This window comes from Spea bombifrons, chromosome 7 (assembly GCF_027358695.1).
Source record: "Spea bombifrons isolate aSpeBom1 chromosome 7, aSpeBom1.2.pri, whole genome shotgun sequence".
NCBI lineage: Eukaryota > Metazoa > Chordata > Amphibia > Anura > Pelobatidae > Spea > Spea bombifrons.
Window position 1 is genome coordinate 7,740,496 of NC_071093.1, and position 18,999 is coordinate 7,759,494.

Here is an 18,999-nt window from a genome sequence, read left to right on the forward strand (position 1 = left end):
TTGTCGGACCCTTTGAATGTATGTTTTATAGGAAGCACTGCATATATGGCTGGCGCTATATACATAAAAGATAATAATAGTGATAATGACAATAATAATAATAAACATACTCAAATTGTTTAATGAGCAATGATTTCAGGCAAACCAGGGAGACATATAAAATATCATGGTTTGTAGGTTGACATGTAAGGAATCATGCATTTTTTACACATACATGTTCTTAATTGCATGTTATAGTATTGAGACATAATTGATCTTGTGGCAAGCCGTGGCTTCAGGGTTAAATGGACCAAAATGAGCCACAGAAAAACATCTCCAGATGAAATGTATCAATCAATATTTCATGACACGCTGTCAAATCAAACACAACTTTCAGAATTTTGGAAAAGAATGTGAAACCCATTAAAAGAAATAAAAATCAACAATAACACGAGCTTTATATGCCCACACGTATATGACGAGTAGTGAATAATTAATTATTTTTCGAAATTAAAACTTTATGTAGAGAATGCGGAAGTAAAAGGCCTAAATGTAATGCATTGGGAGCAAGAGCGGTGAGCAAAGCATCAGAGTTAGTTGCACATCCCATTGGTACCCAATGAGTTAAATCTGTTATTAACTTTGCCGAAGCATACTGGAAATCATGCCTTTTGCAATTAAAAACTTTTTATCAAATCACCGTTTCTACGTGTAGCCTTGTTGCCTCAAGTTTTAATCCTTCATTACCAGTTTAAACAAAATCACCAATTAGGCACATGAACACGTCTGTATTAATCTCATTAAGGTGATGGCACCAAATAAATTGGAACTATTTTTGTGCTACTGTGTGTTGCTATGGCTTTAGCAGGCCCTGTGGTCATACACAAAGACCTTGCAGCTCAGTCATTTAGAGTCATTCGGTTGTGGACTAAATGTGGCATTACCATCTATGGCTGAAAATTGCTTTCAGCTTTTAAACTGCACTGACTAGTTTGTAGTTAATCTTAGATCATTCATTCGCAAAAATTAAATGAGCCATAACGATAGTCTTTTTCTTTTCCTCTTCCTTTTTTTTTTTTTGTAAGATAATACATCACAAAACACATATTTGCTCAGCTCAAAAGAGGGATCAAACTCATTTTAAAGCCAATAAAACCAACTTGTGAATTTTAATTTTATTTTGTATCTGAATGAACTCTGTGTAGGTTATTGTTCCATTCTTTCCATTCTAAAAATTTACATGCTGGACATCGTTTTGTGTGTAGCCGACCTCTGATTCCTGTGATGGTTTAATGTTTAACAGAAAACAGTATCTATTTTGTGTATTTGATGTGTTTTAATAGCACCAAAAGTGCTATGCTTAACCCTTTGAGGAATTAAGACTCTTAAAGAATAATACATAGGCATCAATCTCTATTATGTAATATTTTGTATGTAATATGTAATATTTTGTTCCAATACATGGATTAATTATGGACTTATTAACACTGATTTTTTTATATGACTTAAGTTACTTATGCCAAGTCATTTATCATGCTATCATTACTGCCCTGCTCTGTCAGACTCCGTACTATGTATTTTGACCTTAAATGCTCACTAAAAACCCATCTATTCAGAGAAGCATACAACCTTAATTGTCAATTTTTTACGTTTTTGTTAATTTTCACTATGTGTTTTTACTTTGCTTTGTTCAGCACCTGGAATAACAGTTCACAACTCGACATTTCTACAGGCAAAGGCTAAACCTCTAAACTTATTGCAGCCATTTTTATCGCTGGACTCCACCATGGTATTCATATATGAACTACCATCCTCTCTCATTTTCTTGGCGTTTCCCAGGACAGAACAGGTGAGATTATCCTGGGAGTTTTCACTCCCTCGCTCAGTCCTACCACCAATTCTATTTTAACTTTAAAAAGGTTGTTGCATAAGAAGTCAAACTCCCACTTTAACCATTAATGCCTCTCTGTTGTTTTAAAGGGGTGAACGTGTATAATATTACCAGCTCAGAACGTGTAATAAATCTAGCTCTGTCTCTTCCTTTCTCTCACTACATGTCTCAATTTCTAGACAGAAATCTCCTAACTACCTAGAGAAAAATAAAATTTCATGGGAGATAAGACCCATTCGGTCCATCTAGTCTGCTTGTCGTTCCTACTGTAAAGACTCACAGCGTATCCAGTCATTGGTCTTGTCTTAGATACAGAAGCCATATGCTTATCCCATGCAGGTTTAATTGTTTTTGCTGTACTAGCCTCTACCAATTCTGTTGGGGGGGTATTCCACAATCTACCAACCTTATCTCCAAGGCTATCTTTACAAAGGGGCAAAAGGAGCAACTGGAAGAACTGGCCTTTGTGCCCAGCTAAGGCTGGGATGGGCCAAGTAAAGATCAGGAGAGAGGGAAAAGAGGGATGCTATAATAGGGGATGGGAAGTTTTAAGAGACGGGAAGGAGGGAAGAAAGTGGAACCTAGAAGTTGGGGTGCTTGGGCCATCATTTGATATTGTATTGCCTTGTCTGTTTCCCAGATGCAAAATGCTAAAATTATACACTACTTTACTACAATAGTTTAGTGACAACTCACAAATATATAATGGGAGTGAGTTACCATGGACAGAAGTCAAGAAACATTCTTGTTTAATTAGTATCTTTAACTTGAATTATGTTAAATTTACCGCTGGTTAAATTAACTTAATGCATGTTATAGCTGAAAATTCTCTTTAAATGTATATGGTGTTACGTGTGCAGAATGCACTCCAATTGTTTTCAATGGGACCACTTTTCTGCCACTGATTACCTGTAGCTTCCACATAAGTACCTTGTTCTTTTTCAATAATGTATATCAACGTCTTTATTCTTTGGAATAGCTCCCTGAGGCATCAGACTGACCCTTTAAATATACATTGCCATTGTGGGATCAACAGTCATACTGTTTTCCTAACATGTACATGTCTTCCTAATATAACTTTTCCTCACCACTTTCCCCTTACTACTCTTTGACTACTTGTTTAAATGAGTGGTTACAGTGCATCCACTTGTACTGTGCAAAAAACACTGCATAAGAGAGGGAAAATGAAGTCTTGCAAGAGAAATCAAAATTGAAAAGCTCTAACTCAGCTTAACATGCCTGCTAAAACATTTTTTATGGCAAAAAACCCTCTATAAGACAACAAGGGCACTGTTCCCTTTAACAATGCATCTAAAAATGTATATTTACGAATGACATGATGACTGCTATGACTTAGGGGAGACATTGTTCACATTATATATAATACACCCTTGTTGTTTAAAGAAGCCAAAAAGGCATCCCCTAAAATATAGTAACATTTTCCTTTTTCGGTGGACAGATAGATAAACTTTTCCTTTTGACAAATACATACGACTGCAGCAAAGCAAAGTGTACCATGGTATTTATTGTCACATATGCTATAGTCAAGGCACAGGCGTGTGGGACACGTTGAGTTGGTCCAATGCTTTCTTCGGTAGTTCACTGACCTTTAAGGTCACATCCGTGAAATAAGGATCATGGTTCTGTGTTTCACTCTGCTGACAGGTTTAAGGTGTTTGTTACAAAGAAAAGAAAGCCAGTCATCCAGATGACAGAGGAACAATGTTCAACAGTCCAAAATAATATTGTTATAATCTAATGGAAACATTAAAAAAGGGTAAAAGTACCACTGTTCCTTTATCAAAATGACAGCTTAAGAAAAAGTATTGCCTCAAAGAATCATTTGAATGCATGCTGCATCTTCTAGACGAAAGAAAGGCACGCGTTTTGGCGAGCCAGCCAAATAATATGCTATAACCTGCTATGCAAAAAGTGTCTTAAAAATGATAAAGAATTGCTGGTTTCGAAAATGTTCTCCCAAAAATACATCTGTGATTTAATGCGCCTTTTAACACTACATTTTTATCTAGAAATAACATAAATATTTTTTCCAGTCCATGACACTGAGCAAAACATAGAAATGTGTTTCTGCTGCTGGATAATAAGGTTAATATTAATAAGTGATGAGACCTCTATACATTTATGTTCTGGAATATTTAGAAACAAAAATATTCACTGTATTTGTATTTGTAAAAAGACAGCATATGACATATTTTATTTTTTAGGTCATTTAAGAAATTTGTGTCATTATCAATTTCAAATGCAAAAAAATTTGATATTTTTTTTCCAATACTGAAATCAAATTGTTGGACATTTGCTTTCAAAGGTATTATTGTCCATTTCTTTTTTTGTTCAACCTTTATGTTATTGCTTTTTTAAATAGCCTGAACCAAATCATTTTTTTTTGCATTCTGTAAGCTTCACTTCACTTTTCTTGAGTGAATAAATTGTGACTTATTTCCATGAAATTCACAGATGACACACATTTTGATTTTGCATAAAAGCATAAAGAAGTGTCTAATATCTCCAAAATCCATCTAATAAGTGGACATTTGCATCGGGACAAAATGGAAAAAAAAAAAAAAAAAAAAAAAATAAGAAAAAAAAAATTTGCAACCCTCCCGCAGTGACAGCTGTACAAAGGGATGACATCTGACAGATGTGACAGTGCTAAAGGGAAAGACTCTCTGTATCCATGATCCAATTACAGCACACAGTCCTCTGACAGAATCAGCAGCTTGACGCCTGCTTTCGGAAGGACAGTATTGATCTCTTGTCAGAGACCAGTTGCCTGCTTGCAATTGTGTGCAGCTGAACTTTGAAAAGGCATGGTACCCTGTTAAATGATAGGGGCAGACAGGTTATATTATTCAGGTACAAAGAGAGGTTCAAAGGCTAGCTACTAAATGCTGTAAACTTGAAGAAATCATAACAATTTGACAGTCCAATCATACTCAAGTAGCCCGGCTCATCTACCGTGCTACTGTGTATGATCTTCCTTGATGAAAAGGCCATTGCAATTAGCGCATACTAGCTTGTTGTGCAATGTGACAGCCGACCGGATAGGATAATGGCAGGTGCCAATAACTCTAACTCGTAGAATTCAGACAATTAGGTCTATTATACGCTCGGCGCTAGTCTCTCAACTTCAGACCTTTTCTGTACTCTAACTGCACGCCGTACGAGGTCAACGGGCTAAAAGCGCACGGAATAAAAGTCCTTGGAAAGGGATCGGATCCCTTTTAACAATTAACCATTAAAGGTGCGGGAAAGAAAAATTGAACAGTGTAAAATTGAGTCACAAGTATCTTATTTGTAAAATGTGTTTTCCTGAAATGTAGTTTTTAGAATGAAATAATCTTTAACGTGTAATGTGTTTATTTTGTTACGCTATTAAAATTAAAATGTAAGTTGCAGAGTAGATTTGTATTAGAATAGAATTCTAAAGGTTACATGAAATGCACTTGAATCATAACTGAGGTAGAGCCAATGTCGGCACCCCTTTCTGCCCACCACCTTAAATGAAGAGACGACACAATAACTTAAAGTTTTCTGGGGGTTTTTTATTATTATTATAGTCAACTATGGGTAATTTTGTGGCATCCATGCTAGGGCATCCATGTGGACTAAATGTAAACAAACTGTAAACACAACTGTATGTAAATGATATGCAAATCAGCGTAAACATACTAAAATATTTCAAACCTTATTAGCATGAGTTGGCAGCCGAGCCAGCACATTGCATTACCAAGAATACCAATGTTACCGTAACATCATCAGGCTTATGCAGTACAAGTCAAACCACCTCCATGGGTGGTTAATCGTTGCACCATGCCAGCATTACCATCCACCACAGGCATACTAAACATAACCCAAGAAAAGGGGGGGGCAGCACGTTATCACATGCAGCCAACAACACACTAGGGCAGTTTCCTGAGGGGGTTCCTTCATATCTCCTCTGATGTCCCCAAGAGCCACCCACCCACCACAATCTGGCCCCCTGCTGCCTATTAGCAAGATCTCCCCAGACACAGGGAGGTCTGCCTGGTGTCACCTCAGTCATGTTGTCCCTATATCTACTGCCTTACCTCTGGGGCTGTTCTTTTATTGAGGTTGCTTAATGTTTTGATTTTGAACCCTACTGTTTAGAACAATGCAATCCTTTCATGAGATCAGCATCATCACTCCTTCTGACACACTTTAGAAATAACAGTTTTGGACTTGGTGTCACCTGCTTAAGAATGTCTGGTTTCACACATTTAGTGTGTTTTGCCATAATAGCATACCAACATTTCTCATAGTTGAAGAGGGCTTTTGTGGGAATGTGTCACACCACCGGCAGGGAGACCCGCTGGGTCCCCCGGCCGGCAACAGCAACCGCCGCGAGGCAGGGGGAGACCCCCCGCTTCGGTCCGGCAGCCGCAGCTGCCGCGAAGAAGAGGGAGACCCCCCGCTTCTGAACGGCAGCAGCAGCCGCCGCGAGGTAGGGGAAGACCCCCTGCTCCCGCACGGCAACCTCGGTCCCCGCGCAGAAGGGGGAGACCCCCCACTTCTGCACAGCAGACGCGGCCGCCGCGGAGAAGGGGGAGACCCCCCGCTTCTGCAGGGCAGGCGCAGCCGCCGCGGAGAAGGGGGAGACCCCCCGCTTCTGCAGGGCAGGCGCAGCCGCCGCGGAGAAGGGGGAGACCCCCCGCTTCTGCGCAGCAGAGACAGCCGCTGCAGATGGAAGGGGAACTTACCTCTTCCACGTCGCGTTCCCAGCAGCTTCACAGGTCCAGCTCTGGTGTCCGGACGCGTTCTTCTTCACGCCACCTAGTGGCGGCCGAGGAAACTGCACCTGCTTATATAGGACGATTACGCAATCGCCAACCACAAGATGGCCGCGCAGGAAGTGACGTAACGGCACTTTGAAATTTTGGCGGGAGATCTCCAATTAGTGCCTAACTTCCTGTGCCTACTTAAGAGACTTCAGAACACTAAGACCTTGCCTTCTGATGGTCGTCTATGCCCTGTGCTAGCACCCAGATAGCGTTCCTCTGCTTGATTCCTGTATTTGACCTCGGCTTGGTTTTGACTATTCTGATCTCTGGTATCCTGACCTCGGCTTGCTCCTCGTTTATCCTGCTCTCCGGTATCCTGACCTCGGCTTGCTCCTCGTTTTTCCTGCTCTCCGGTATCCTGACCTCGGCTCTCTGGACCATCCCTGCAGTCCTACCTGACTACGGAGTCTCCTCTGTACGCTGTGCCGTGACAGAATCAGAAGGCCATCATGAGACCCGCTTCGGTAGGACAAGGGTCCACTGAGGCTCGACTTGACGAGATGGATCATCGTCTGGATCAATTTGCTCAAGCTCTTCAGACCTTGCTTCAGCGTACTGATCCTTCGCAGCAAGCACCTCAACCTGTGGCGGCTCCTACTCCACCGCCGTTACCAGTGGCCACGGTTCCTGCTCACCTGCCTCCACCCCAACGCTACAATGGGGATCCAGCAACCTGTCGAGGTTTTTTGAACCAGTGTGAGATACACTTTGAACTGTCTCCTTATGCCTTTCCCACTGAACGTGCCAAGGTGGGATACGTCATTTCACTCCTTACGGATAAAGCCTTGGCATGGGCTTCACCGCTTTGGGAGAGAAACGTCTCTACAGTGCGCTCCTATGCTGAATTTGTTTCCAGTCTACGTGCCGCATTTGATACTCCGGGTAGAAGGGCCACTGCTTCTAATTCGCTCTTTACCATCCGTCAGGGTTCCCGTCCACTTCTGGAATACGCTATAGAGTTCCGGACCCTGATGGGAGAGGTGAACTGGACTAATGAGGCATTAGTGGCTGCCTTTCTGAATGGACTTTCTGAGACCCTCAAAGACGAGACTGCTGCCAGAGATTTGCCCACAGAACTAGACTCCGTGATTTCGTATATTTCCCAAATTGATCTGCGTCTCCGCCAAAGGCAAGCACAACGGGAGAGTTTGAAGTTACGTGACAAGGGTGAGAGATCTACTACACGCTTCTTACCACAGTTTTCTTCTGCCGACCCCTCGAACGAACCATCTGAGGAACCCATGCAGTTGGGAGCCACTCGACTCTCTGATCGAGAGAGGAACAGACGGAGACGGGAGGGATTATGCTTTTACTGTGGACTCTCGGGTCACTTTATCGGACACTGTCCTAGCAGGCCGGGAAACGCCCGCACCTAGGTAGGCCAGGGGAACCTACCATAGGTGTGGTGAACTATTCCCCTAACCTGTTCACCACCCGAATGACTGTTCCGGTTCATTTAGTCTGGGATTCTGGATTCATTGACACTGAGGCTTTCCTGGATTCCGGCGCTGCCGGCAACTTTATTGATTCTGTGTTTTGTGAGCAGCAACGCATTCCCACCCTATCCCTGCCCGTACCGTTAGCTATTGAAGCTATTGATGGTAGACCGCTTCGTCCTGATCAGATTTCTCGTTCTACAGCTCCACTCAACCTTGCCGTCGGGATTGTACACAAGGAACGTTTACAACTACTCGTCATCCGCTCGCCCTCCATTCCCATTATATTGGGATTTCCGTGGCTACAGGTACATAATCCTGTTATTGATTGGACTACGACTCAGATCACGTCCTGGAGTGCGTCCTGTAAGGCACATTGCCTCACTCCTCTAAAGCTTGCCACGGTTACAGCCTCTTCGAGGGAGGCCTCTTCCCTGCCGAAACAGTACCAGGACTTCGCGGACGTATTTGATAAGAAAGAGGCTGAGAAACTACCACCACACAGACCGTATGATTGCCCGATTGACTTGCTTCCGGGGACCATGCCACCCCGGGGGCGGGTTTACCCACTCTCCATTCCGGAGACCCAAGCTATGGAATCGTACATAGAGGAGAATCTTCGCCGAGGATTTATCCGCCGGTCTGTATCACCCGCTGGCGCAGGGTTCTTCTTCGTGAAAAAGAAGAATGGGGAGCTTCGTCCATGCATCGATTATCGGGGCCTGAACAAGATTACCAGGCGTAACACTTACCCTATTCCACTGATTTCCGAACTTTTCGACAGGCTACGTGGGGCTACTATCTACACCAAGCTGGATCTCCGGGGAGCGTACAATCTTGTCCGAATCCGTGCTGACGATGAATGGAAGACCGCCTTCAATACTCGTTCAGGACACTATGAATATACCGTTATGCCATTTGGGCTATGCAACGCCCCGGCGGTCTTCCAGGAGTTCATTAATGACTGCCTTCGAGACTTCCTTCAACAGTTTGTGGTGGTGTACCTCGACGACATTCTGATATACTCTTCCGATTTGCAGTCACACCGCACCCATGTTAAGCGCGTTTTGTCCCGACTACGGCTCCATGGACTATACGCTAAACTCGAGAAGTGCGAATTTGAGATCCAGAGGGTGATATTTCTTGGATACGTTATTACGCCCTCAGGCTTTGAGATGGACCCATCCAAGGTGCAGGCCATCAGAGACTGGCCTCAACCACTGGGTCTCAAACCCCTACAGCGTTTTTTGGGGTTTGCTAATTATTATAGACGTTTCATCCGTGACTACTCCAAGGTCGCTGCTCCCCTGACGGCCCTTACTAAGAAAGGGGCCAATACCCTGGAGTGGTCTCCCGAAGCCATTTCCGCTTTTTCCCGACTCAAGACCAAGTTTACCACCGCGCCTGTGTTACGTCATCCTGATCCTCGGTTACCGTTTGTTTTGGAGGTCGATGCATCTGAGTCTGGAGTCGGGGCTGTGCTTTCACAGAGGGCTTCCTATAGTGGTCCTCTCCATCCTTGCGGGTACTTCTCCAGGAGATTCTCCCCGGCGGAGAGGAACTATGATGTGGGAAACAAGGAACTTCTGGCTGTCATCCTCGCGCTGGAAGAGTGGCGTCATCTTCTGGAGGGTGTTCCTATTCCCACGCTGATTCTGACAGATCATAAGAATCTTCAGTATATAGAGACTGCCAAGTGCCTGAATCCCCGGCAGGCCAGATGGGCCTTGTTTCTTTCCCGCTTCTCGTTTGTCCTGACCTATCGTCCAGGCTCCAAGAACGTCAAGGCGGACGCTCTCTCCCGTATGCATGTGTCCCCCGAGGAGGAGGGTCGTGCGCCCGAACCCATCATACCTGCTACCAAGGTCCTGGCGGCTCTACATACTTGTTGCCGAACTCCCTTGCTTGACCGGATCGCTGGTTTTCAAGCCCGAGCTCCAGCCTCCTTGCCAGCTGGGAGACTGTTTGTTCCCGCGCACCTCCGTACCCGCGTGCTTCGCCTGTCCCATGGGTCCAGAACCGCCGGCCACCCTGGGCTAGCACGTACCAAGGACCTTGTTTCGAGGACATTTTGGTGGCCAGAATGGACTAAGGATACTGCCCTGTTTGTCCGCTCCTGTCTCAAGTGCGCCGCCAATAAGTCCTCCAGGAGACACCCTGCCGGGTTGCTTCACCCATTGCCCCGTCCTTCAAGGCCTTGGACTCACCTTGCCATGGACTTTATAGTGGACTTGCCCAACTCTAAGGGGCATACCGTGATTCTGATGATCATTGATCGTTTTTCAAAGATGGCGCACATGATACCTTTGAGGAAACTTCCCACGGCATCAGTATTGGCGGACATATTCTTGCGGGAGATAGTCCGTCTTCATGGAGTACCCACCGAGATCGTCTCCGACCGCGGTACCCAATTTATTGCACGTTTTTGGCGCGAGTTCACGAGGGCATTGGGTGTTACACTAGCGTTTTCATCGGCCTATCACCCACAGTCTAACGGCGCTGCAGAGAGGGCTAACCAGCACCTTGAACAATATCTGCGCATTTTCATCAACCAACATCAGGATGATTGGGTTGACCTGCTTCCTTTGGCGGAGTTTGCTCGGAACAATGCGGTACAAGAGTCTACGGGAGAGTCCGCCTTCTATTGTGTCTACGGTCTTCATCCGCAACCCTTCCCTGGAGCCTTTCCGAATTCTACTGATCCTGCTTTGGAGGAACGACTGACTAATATACAGTCCACCTGGGCTTCGGTGCAGAGAACTCTGGAACTGGCTGGTAGACGACAGGAACTCCAAGCCAACAAGAGACGTTCCGGTACTCCTGCGTATTCTCCGGGGGACCGCGTTTGGTTGTCTACGAGATACCTGCGACTCCGCGTGCCCAGCATGAAGCTGGCACCGCGTTTCATCGGTCCCTTTTCGATCGTCCGTCGGGTGAATCCTGTTGCCTACGAACTTTCTCTGCCTAGGACACTCCGTATCCCTCGAGTCTTTCATGTCTCCCTATTGAAGCCACTGGTCTGCAACCGTTTTTCTACTAGACCCCCTGTCGCGGGGACTTCAGGGCGTATTCCTCAAGCCATCCTGGACTGTCGCAGACAACAAGGGAGTCTTCAGTATCTTGTTCATTGGAGAGGACATGGCCCAGAGGATCGTTCCTGGGTTCCTGAAGCTCGCTTCCACGCCCCTCATCTCGTGCGTGCATTCCATGCTAAGAGGCAGCGTGGTTCGGGCAGGGGTCGCCCTGAGGTCGCCCCTTTAAGGAGGGGTACTGTCACACCACCGGCAGGGAGACCCGCTGGGTCCCCCGGCCGGCAACAGCAACCGCCGCGAGGCAGGGGGAGACCCCCCGCTTCGGTCCGGCAGCCGCAGCTGCCGCGAAGAAGAGGGAGACCCCCCGCTTCTGAACGGCAGCAGCAGCCGCCGCGAGGTAGGGGAAGACCCCCTGCTCCCGCACGGCAACCTCGGTCCCCGCGCAGAAGGGGGAGACCCCCCACTTCTGCACAGCAGACGCGGCCGCCGCGGAGAAGGGGGAGACCCCCCGCTTCTGCAGGGCAGGCGCAGCCGCCGCGGAGAAGGGGGAGACCCCCCGCTTCTGCAGGGCAGGCGCAGCCGCCGCGGAGAAGGGGGAGACCCCCCGCTTCTGCGCAGCAGAGACAGCCGCTGCAGATGGAAGGGGAACTTACCTCTTCCACGTCGCGTTCCCAGCAGCTTCACAGGTCCAGCTCTGGTGTCCGGACGCGTTCTTCTTCACGCCACCTAGTGGCGGCCGAGGAAACTGCACCTGCTTATATAGGACGATTACGCAATCGCCAACCACAAGATGGCCGCGCAGGAAGTGACGTAACGGCACTTTGAAATTTTGGCGGGAGATCTCCAATTAGTGCCTAACTTCCTGTGCCTACTTAAGAGACTTCAGAACACTAAGACCTTGCCTTCTGATGGTCGTCTATGCCCTGTGCTAGCACCCAGATAGCGTTCCTCTGCTTGATTCCTGTATTTGACCTCGGCTTGGTTTTGACTATTCTGATCTCTGGTATCCTGACCTCGGCTTGCTCCTCGTTTATCCTGCTCTCCGGTATCCTGACCTCGGCTTGCTCCTCGTTTTTCCTGCTCTCCGGTATCCTGACCTCGGCTCTCTGGACCATCCCTGCAGTCCTACCTGACTACGGAGTCTCCTCTGTACGCTGTGCCGTGACAGAATGGTTGTAGATATGGGTCAAGGCATTACAAGAAATAAGTATTTCAAGTGACAACAAAATACATGATTGATTTTACCCCCCTTCCAGGCTCATCATCTCAAATAGACTGAATTATTTCATAGTAGAATAAAAAAATATATTAATCAGTTGCAAATTAAAGTAAAAAAAAAGTATATTTCCAATTTTTACAAGAAGGGAATTTAAAAAGAATGATAAAAAAAATAGAGGCGGCTGTTCCACACTCATCCCCATAAACTGATGTAAACTGTTCCTTGCTCCATTCACCCTGTCAATCATGATTAGACTGTATTAGCTCTGACAGTAGGGAATACATAAAGATAAATTGTTAATAATGTGGCCCACTGTCATATATACCATTAATATCTGTACGGCTAAACTGAAAAAATACTGCTAACTTCTGGTTTATGTATTGTTTTTATTATAACGCACACAAAGTGGTCTCCTGGGATAACGCAAGCCGAGTTTATCTGATGGAAGAAAGAGAGAATACATGAATTATCATTACACTAAAAATGTTGTCTGCTTGCCTCCTTAAACACCAGCACTAAGCAGAATTGGAAGTATTGTAAAAGGTAAGAGGTCCTTGGGAACCGCAGGCTTTCATGTATCCAGAATACATAGATATAAGACAGATTCGCGGAAATTTCCCTTCTCAAATACATCCCAACTTTGACCTTAGAAGACCTGAGCCCCAGGGGGAATATATAAATTTAATCTAATACTATCTCCCTATGATACATTTCTGATATTGGTTTCAGTGTTTACATAGAAACACAGAATTTGATTGCAGATTCAGGGAATCATTTGGACTTCTATTATAGCTGGATATCAGCCGCAAACCTTTGAAATTCATTCTTTGCTATGTTAACAGCTGACTTCCCCTGAGAGGAAGATCAATATATCCACCACTCTGTGCAAAGGTGCTATGATTTGACTATGTTTTTTTTTGTTTTTGCATCAGATCGGTTTATTCACTAAACGGTGAAATAAATGGGATGAAACCTTTTATTTTACTGATGTAAAGTTCATCTATCATTGTGATTATGAGAGGTGGGCACTCTATAGAGCATGTTTAAATAGTGCTAATAGTTTTGTTATCATATATATATATATATATATATATATAGGTAGTGTTATTCTACCTGAAATATTTCAGGTGTAATTAATATGCTGTCAGGTATGGGCAGCATAACGATAATTATAGCTGGATGGGTTCTTGCTGGGTGAGTTCAACACTTAGATGCCTGAAGAGACAAAAAACAAATTTCGTAGGAGTACAAGCTGCCGTTCTCATGAGAATTTTGATCTGCCAGGAGTTAGGCCCAAGCTCGGCTCATGCCCTTCACCTCTAGACATAAGAGTCCAGAATTCAAGGTCTTTTATCTCAAGGTAGAGGGAGTTGTGTCTGACTCCATCCATATTTTTTCTTGGCTCTCACTACCTTCCTCTATCATATCAGCAAATGCTCAGTGGGCCATCGGCCATTGGTGCCCCATACTCACCCGATCGGTCACTCCCGCAGCAGATTGGGTCCTATATTAGCCGCTGGACATGCCAGGCAGCATGCTACATGAGCATAAAAACATAAACAAGTACCAGGGCCACCTTGTGATCAACAGTCCAGCCCTGCCTTCAACCCCCTGTATGGAGCAGGAAGGAGGAGAGATCGTGGAGACCAACCCTAGGATTTCACTGGATGTGTGTATAACAGGGTTTATTCACTAAACTGCGAGTGCATACGAGTTTTTAAGTGGAAATTCACACAGATTAGACAAAAGATGAACTTACAACTGGCTAAAGCCAGCTCTCAATTGTATTTGTGAAAAATACCCTCACCTCATACGCAGGAGTGTCGAGTTGATGCAAGTTGAAGAAATTTCATCTTGCATCCCCTTTAATTTGCTCTATTGACTTGAATAGACTATGCATATAAACACTCCTGACCAACCAGTAGCAATTTTACAATCTACTGACATAGAGAGCAGAATTGATTCATTTTAATTTTTTTTGTTTGTTTTTTTTACTGCCTTCTATTTGTATTTTATCTTTCAGTGTCCCCTTCCCCTGAATGGAAGATGAGTACTCAAGGTGGGCACGAGTCATCGCTGGATGGGCTCTGAAAAGGTAAGATAATTCTGTCCACTCAGGTTTGGACCCTTCGAGTGAGAAAGCTGCGGAGAGGGATTTTCATAGTCCACCCTCCTGGAATACAAAGGGTGCTTCTATGGACCTCACCCCAACCTACCTGGGCAATTGAGAGGTGGGGGAGTTGGTATGTTTGGTTTTTAGACTTATTTTTGATATGTCATGCTACACGCTAGGGCATCCATGTCCCCCCATTTTTTTTGGATTTATTTTCGACCCTTATTTTCTTTCTCTATTTGTGTTCCCAGTCAAGTCAGGTCAGTCAAGTAAACTGGACAAGCGGCTCATCTTCTTAGTGAATAGACCCAAAAGCTTAGAGAAGTAAGAAATATTTTTCAAAAGTGTGAATGACATAGCGTAGTTACAATGCGTTGTTAAGTCAGTGAGATAAACTCACAGTTTAGTGAATAAACCTCCGAATCAACCGTAACACATTTCTCTGTTCCTAAATATTTTAATAGCTTGTTGAGTGCATTTCATTGCGTATACATTTATGTATAGCTCACTAGTGTTGAAAATGGGATTGAATTTAGATTTTGAGTTGTGATATTTTAATGCCTAATTTATTTCTGTGCCTCATGTTGTACATGTACTTAGGCCATTACCCCCTTTCTTTATACAGTTGCTTCGGAGGATAAAAGACAATGGAACTGAATCCATGAAATGAACAGTTTGGTCGAAGCTGGTACAAATCTTTCTTATGTAGAAAGCACATCAAATACAATTCTGTTTTGATTAATAATTCTCTCAAGTTTCTGTACAGTTCAGTTGTCACATGAATAATTGAATATGAATGAGAGTTCTAGTAAATTATATACCTAATTTCAAATATAAAATGACAACACAGAAGAAATAAATGATTTTGTTTGAAAAAGCAGCTTGAATAGGCCTCTGGAACACATACAAATTATTTGCTCATATCCTAAAAGAATTCCATAATAATATATATCTTTTCAAAGAAAATATTTCCATAACTCATTAGTGAGCCCTTTCTGCACATGTATATGTATGAGCCTTACCTATAACATGTATGTAGAAAAAGTACGTTTTTATTTTTTCTTAATATTGTGTATTTTATTAAACCGTGTTTAGGTAGCCTGCATAAAATGTATGTGCAATTATCAGTGGCATATACCGTGCCTATTAAAATTGTTACTTGTAGGGGGAAAAAATTGCTGTTACAGCACATCTGTATGTCACATAAACAAGAACACGGAGTACGTGAGGTTATGAAAGACATGGAGTAAGTACCTGAGGCACGTGCATCAGATCTGATTACTGGACCACTGGGCAGCCTTTGGTTTCTGCTTGGCAGGGTGGGATTTGGCTCGTTCCCCTTACCCATGCGCCGCTAGCCTTACCATCATAACACCGCTCCATCCCATCCAGGCTCCTAGCAGGATAGCTCTGGGGAACCATCCCTGGGAAATCCTCTGGTATAATAATGGAGAGTTATTTGCTTGTAAGCCCCCAGAGATCCTCCAAACCAGGATCACCCCAACAACTTCAGGACCCTTGTCTTCACCATTGCATATTTTTTTCCACCTCCCTCCTTCAATGTTATTTCATAAGACTATCGACTAGATTGTAAGCTCACAAGAGCAGCGCCCTCTTCTCCCTTTGTACCAGTTTGTTACTGTATGTAATTTTAAATGTATTTTACTGATTGATTTTAAAGCGATACGGAATCGGCTGGCGCTACATAAATAACTGTAATGTAAGGGGTCATCTGCTGTGTGCCCCTAGAGAATGTTTGGCCCTGGATTGCTGCACCTTTTGCCCAGCAGTCAATTTAACCACTTCCTATAGAATTCTCATCATACCTGGGAACTCTCCGGGTTTGACCTGGAGATTGTCGGGTGAGCGCTGCTCCTCCGGCTCTCCGAGTCAAGACTCGAATCCTCCGGGTCGCGGGAGCCGGGTCTTGACACACCCTGCTCCCCGCCCATTTCTTCCTTTAAATGAGGGGGTGTCCCGCTGCCTCAGAGGGAACACCTCCGACGTCAGCTGGAACTCCCCCGACGTCAGCGGGAACGTAGTCCTGGCCGCGTCCCGCAAGGGAAGGCTCCGGGTAGCTGGAGAAGTTCCCAGGTATGTTTACCACTTTTCTAAGTGTGTTAAGGATAAGGGAGATTACAGAGCATGGAATGGCTAATGCCGATTTCCCCTCAAATGCCGCTGCCCTGCTTTGCTGATGGTGAAGGCATATATCTCTATAACATTTATAGGAGGATTATCCAATATAGGGTACTTAGTATGGCCCCGCGCCAAGTTGGGGGACGTTGCCTAGGGCAACAACAGCCATATGTCACATACTGATAGATACGCGTACAACTGGGCTACACGCTTACCGCCGGCGGCTACACGGACGTCATTTAGTGGCTTGTATTAGCATGTCCGTGGCTCACATGCACCAACGGATCAACAATTTTACAATACCTTTGCATATTAACATTAAAAAATAATAACTCAAATATAAAAAATATAATACACACAAAAAAAAAACAATCTAAAGTTTGGTAGGACAAACGGCTGGACAATGACTTCGGTTATCAGTAGAAAGTAACATTGTCCTCCAGGAGAGAAATGAACCTTTCCTGAAGAGGAGATTAAGAGCAGGCAATCATAGCAACCCAGCCATGAAATTAATAAATGTTCAAATTACTGAAATTAAGGCCTACAAAAAAATAAAGTGTGTTATAAGCCACGTACCATGAATTTTTTAAAATAGGAGTGTAGATAAAATATTGTAGATTGATGTGCTACAGTAAAACGTTCCCTAAGGGCACCAACCTTACTGCCATGGACAACTCGCTTTAAATGCGTAGGGACGAGAGAAAAAAAATGAATTGCTTTTGCCGATGCCTGAGATGTTTTTATGCGTCTAACATATGGTCACATGTTTCATTCTATAATTTCCGGTTGCTAAATTTAACAACATGCATTTCTACATTTTTAAGACACTCTCCTAGGTTTGGTATATTAGACAATTCATCATATTTGATCTACGCCGGTGCATTAGCTGTTAAAGCACATAATATTAAATAAATGTTCAGTGCAATTAGTCACATACAGGGGTTTATCATCTAAACTAAGCTACATAAACTTTCTGGATCTCTGGTAAAATCTGAGGAAGAGACCTCAAAGAGTCCATTTGAAGAGGAGACTACTGAGGCCCCAAAAGCTTACATATATTTATATCGACTTAGGTCTCGATTTAGACCTAAACCTTCCTGTTCTCTTGGGCTAATATGACTATATCCATTTTTCTTATAAATAAACAAACCATCTTACTGGAAAAAATTGTCCCACAAGACATTTAAAATCAGTATTATTATTAATGAATAATTAACAATATTTTTTCTGTGATGTATATGAAGTTATGGACGTTCTCTCTGTCTCTCTTACAGAAACATAGACAGCAGATAAGAACCATTTGACCCATGTAGTCTGACTATTTACCTGCCAATCGTTCTCTCTCTGTCACTCTCTCTGTCTCTTCTCGGGATCTTAAGCACAGCCTTCTTGGGCGATAAGGCTCAGGAACACCAATTTCCTGACAAAATGAGACTTGTAGTTATAGGTGCACAGGAAAAACCTCAAAAACAAAAATAATACAAAAATAATAAAAATAAAGCCTAGCTCCCAAACTGGAGCCCACTCTGGCTATAACTTAAACTGCCCTGTCAGACCCAGCTAAGCCAGTCTCTGGAAAACCTCCTCCAGACTAAACACACAGGACCAGGCAGCATACATCCGGGTTCTCCGGGTCAACAACCGAATACTCCGGGTCGCGGGAGTGAGGTCTTGACACGCCCAGTTTCCCGCCCATTTGCCCTTTAAATAGGGGTGTTTCCCGCTGACATCAGCGGGAATGCCCTTGATGTCAGCAGGAACGCCCCCAACATCATGTCGGTGGGCCGTCCTGGCCGCGTCCTGCAAGGGAAGGCTCCTGGTAGCCAGAGTGAAGAAGTTCCCACGTATGCCACGCAGGTAATGCCACCCTTAGCTCAGGGATCTTAAGGATTCCTTCCTGGACTGGCAGCACAGGGCAACTTGGCAACCTACCCAAGTCCAAACCTGTCCAATCTATGCACAATAAATATAGTCACAGGGCAAGTGCCTGGTGGGCCGGTTAGCCAGCGGACCACTAGCCAACAAAGCCACACACTTACCTGAGTGAGTAAAAACATATCCAGCCGTGCTTATGTCATCAGGTGGTCCCTGGCCTTAAAGTGCCAAGCCTGCCCCGTCATCACCAGACCAGCCCTGCACACAAACATACATAAATGACGTTATTTTATGTCTTTTTGCATTTGTCAAGAAACATAGCAGTAAAATACATGATTAACCAGAAATGAAATAACAGTCGGAATATTTGCAACACTAGTTGACCAAAAATGTCAGTTTAAATTGTGAAAAAAAGGCGCTTTAATAGCTGGAATTCTGCTTCCATTAACTATTAATGAACCATTTCATTTCATGGTAAGTGTTTGAATGTCATCT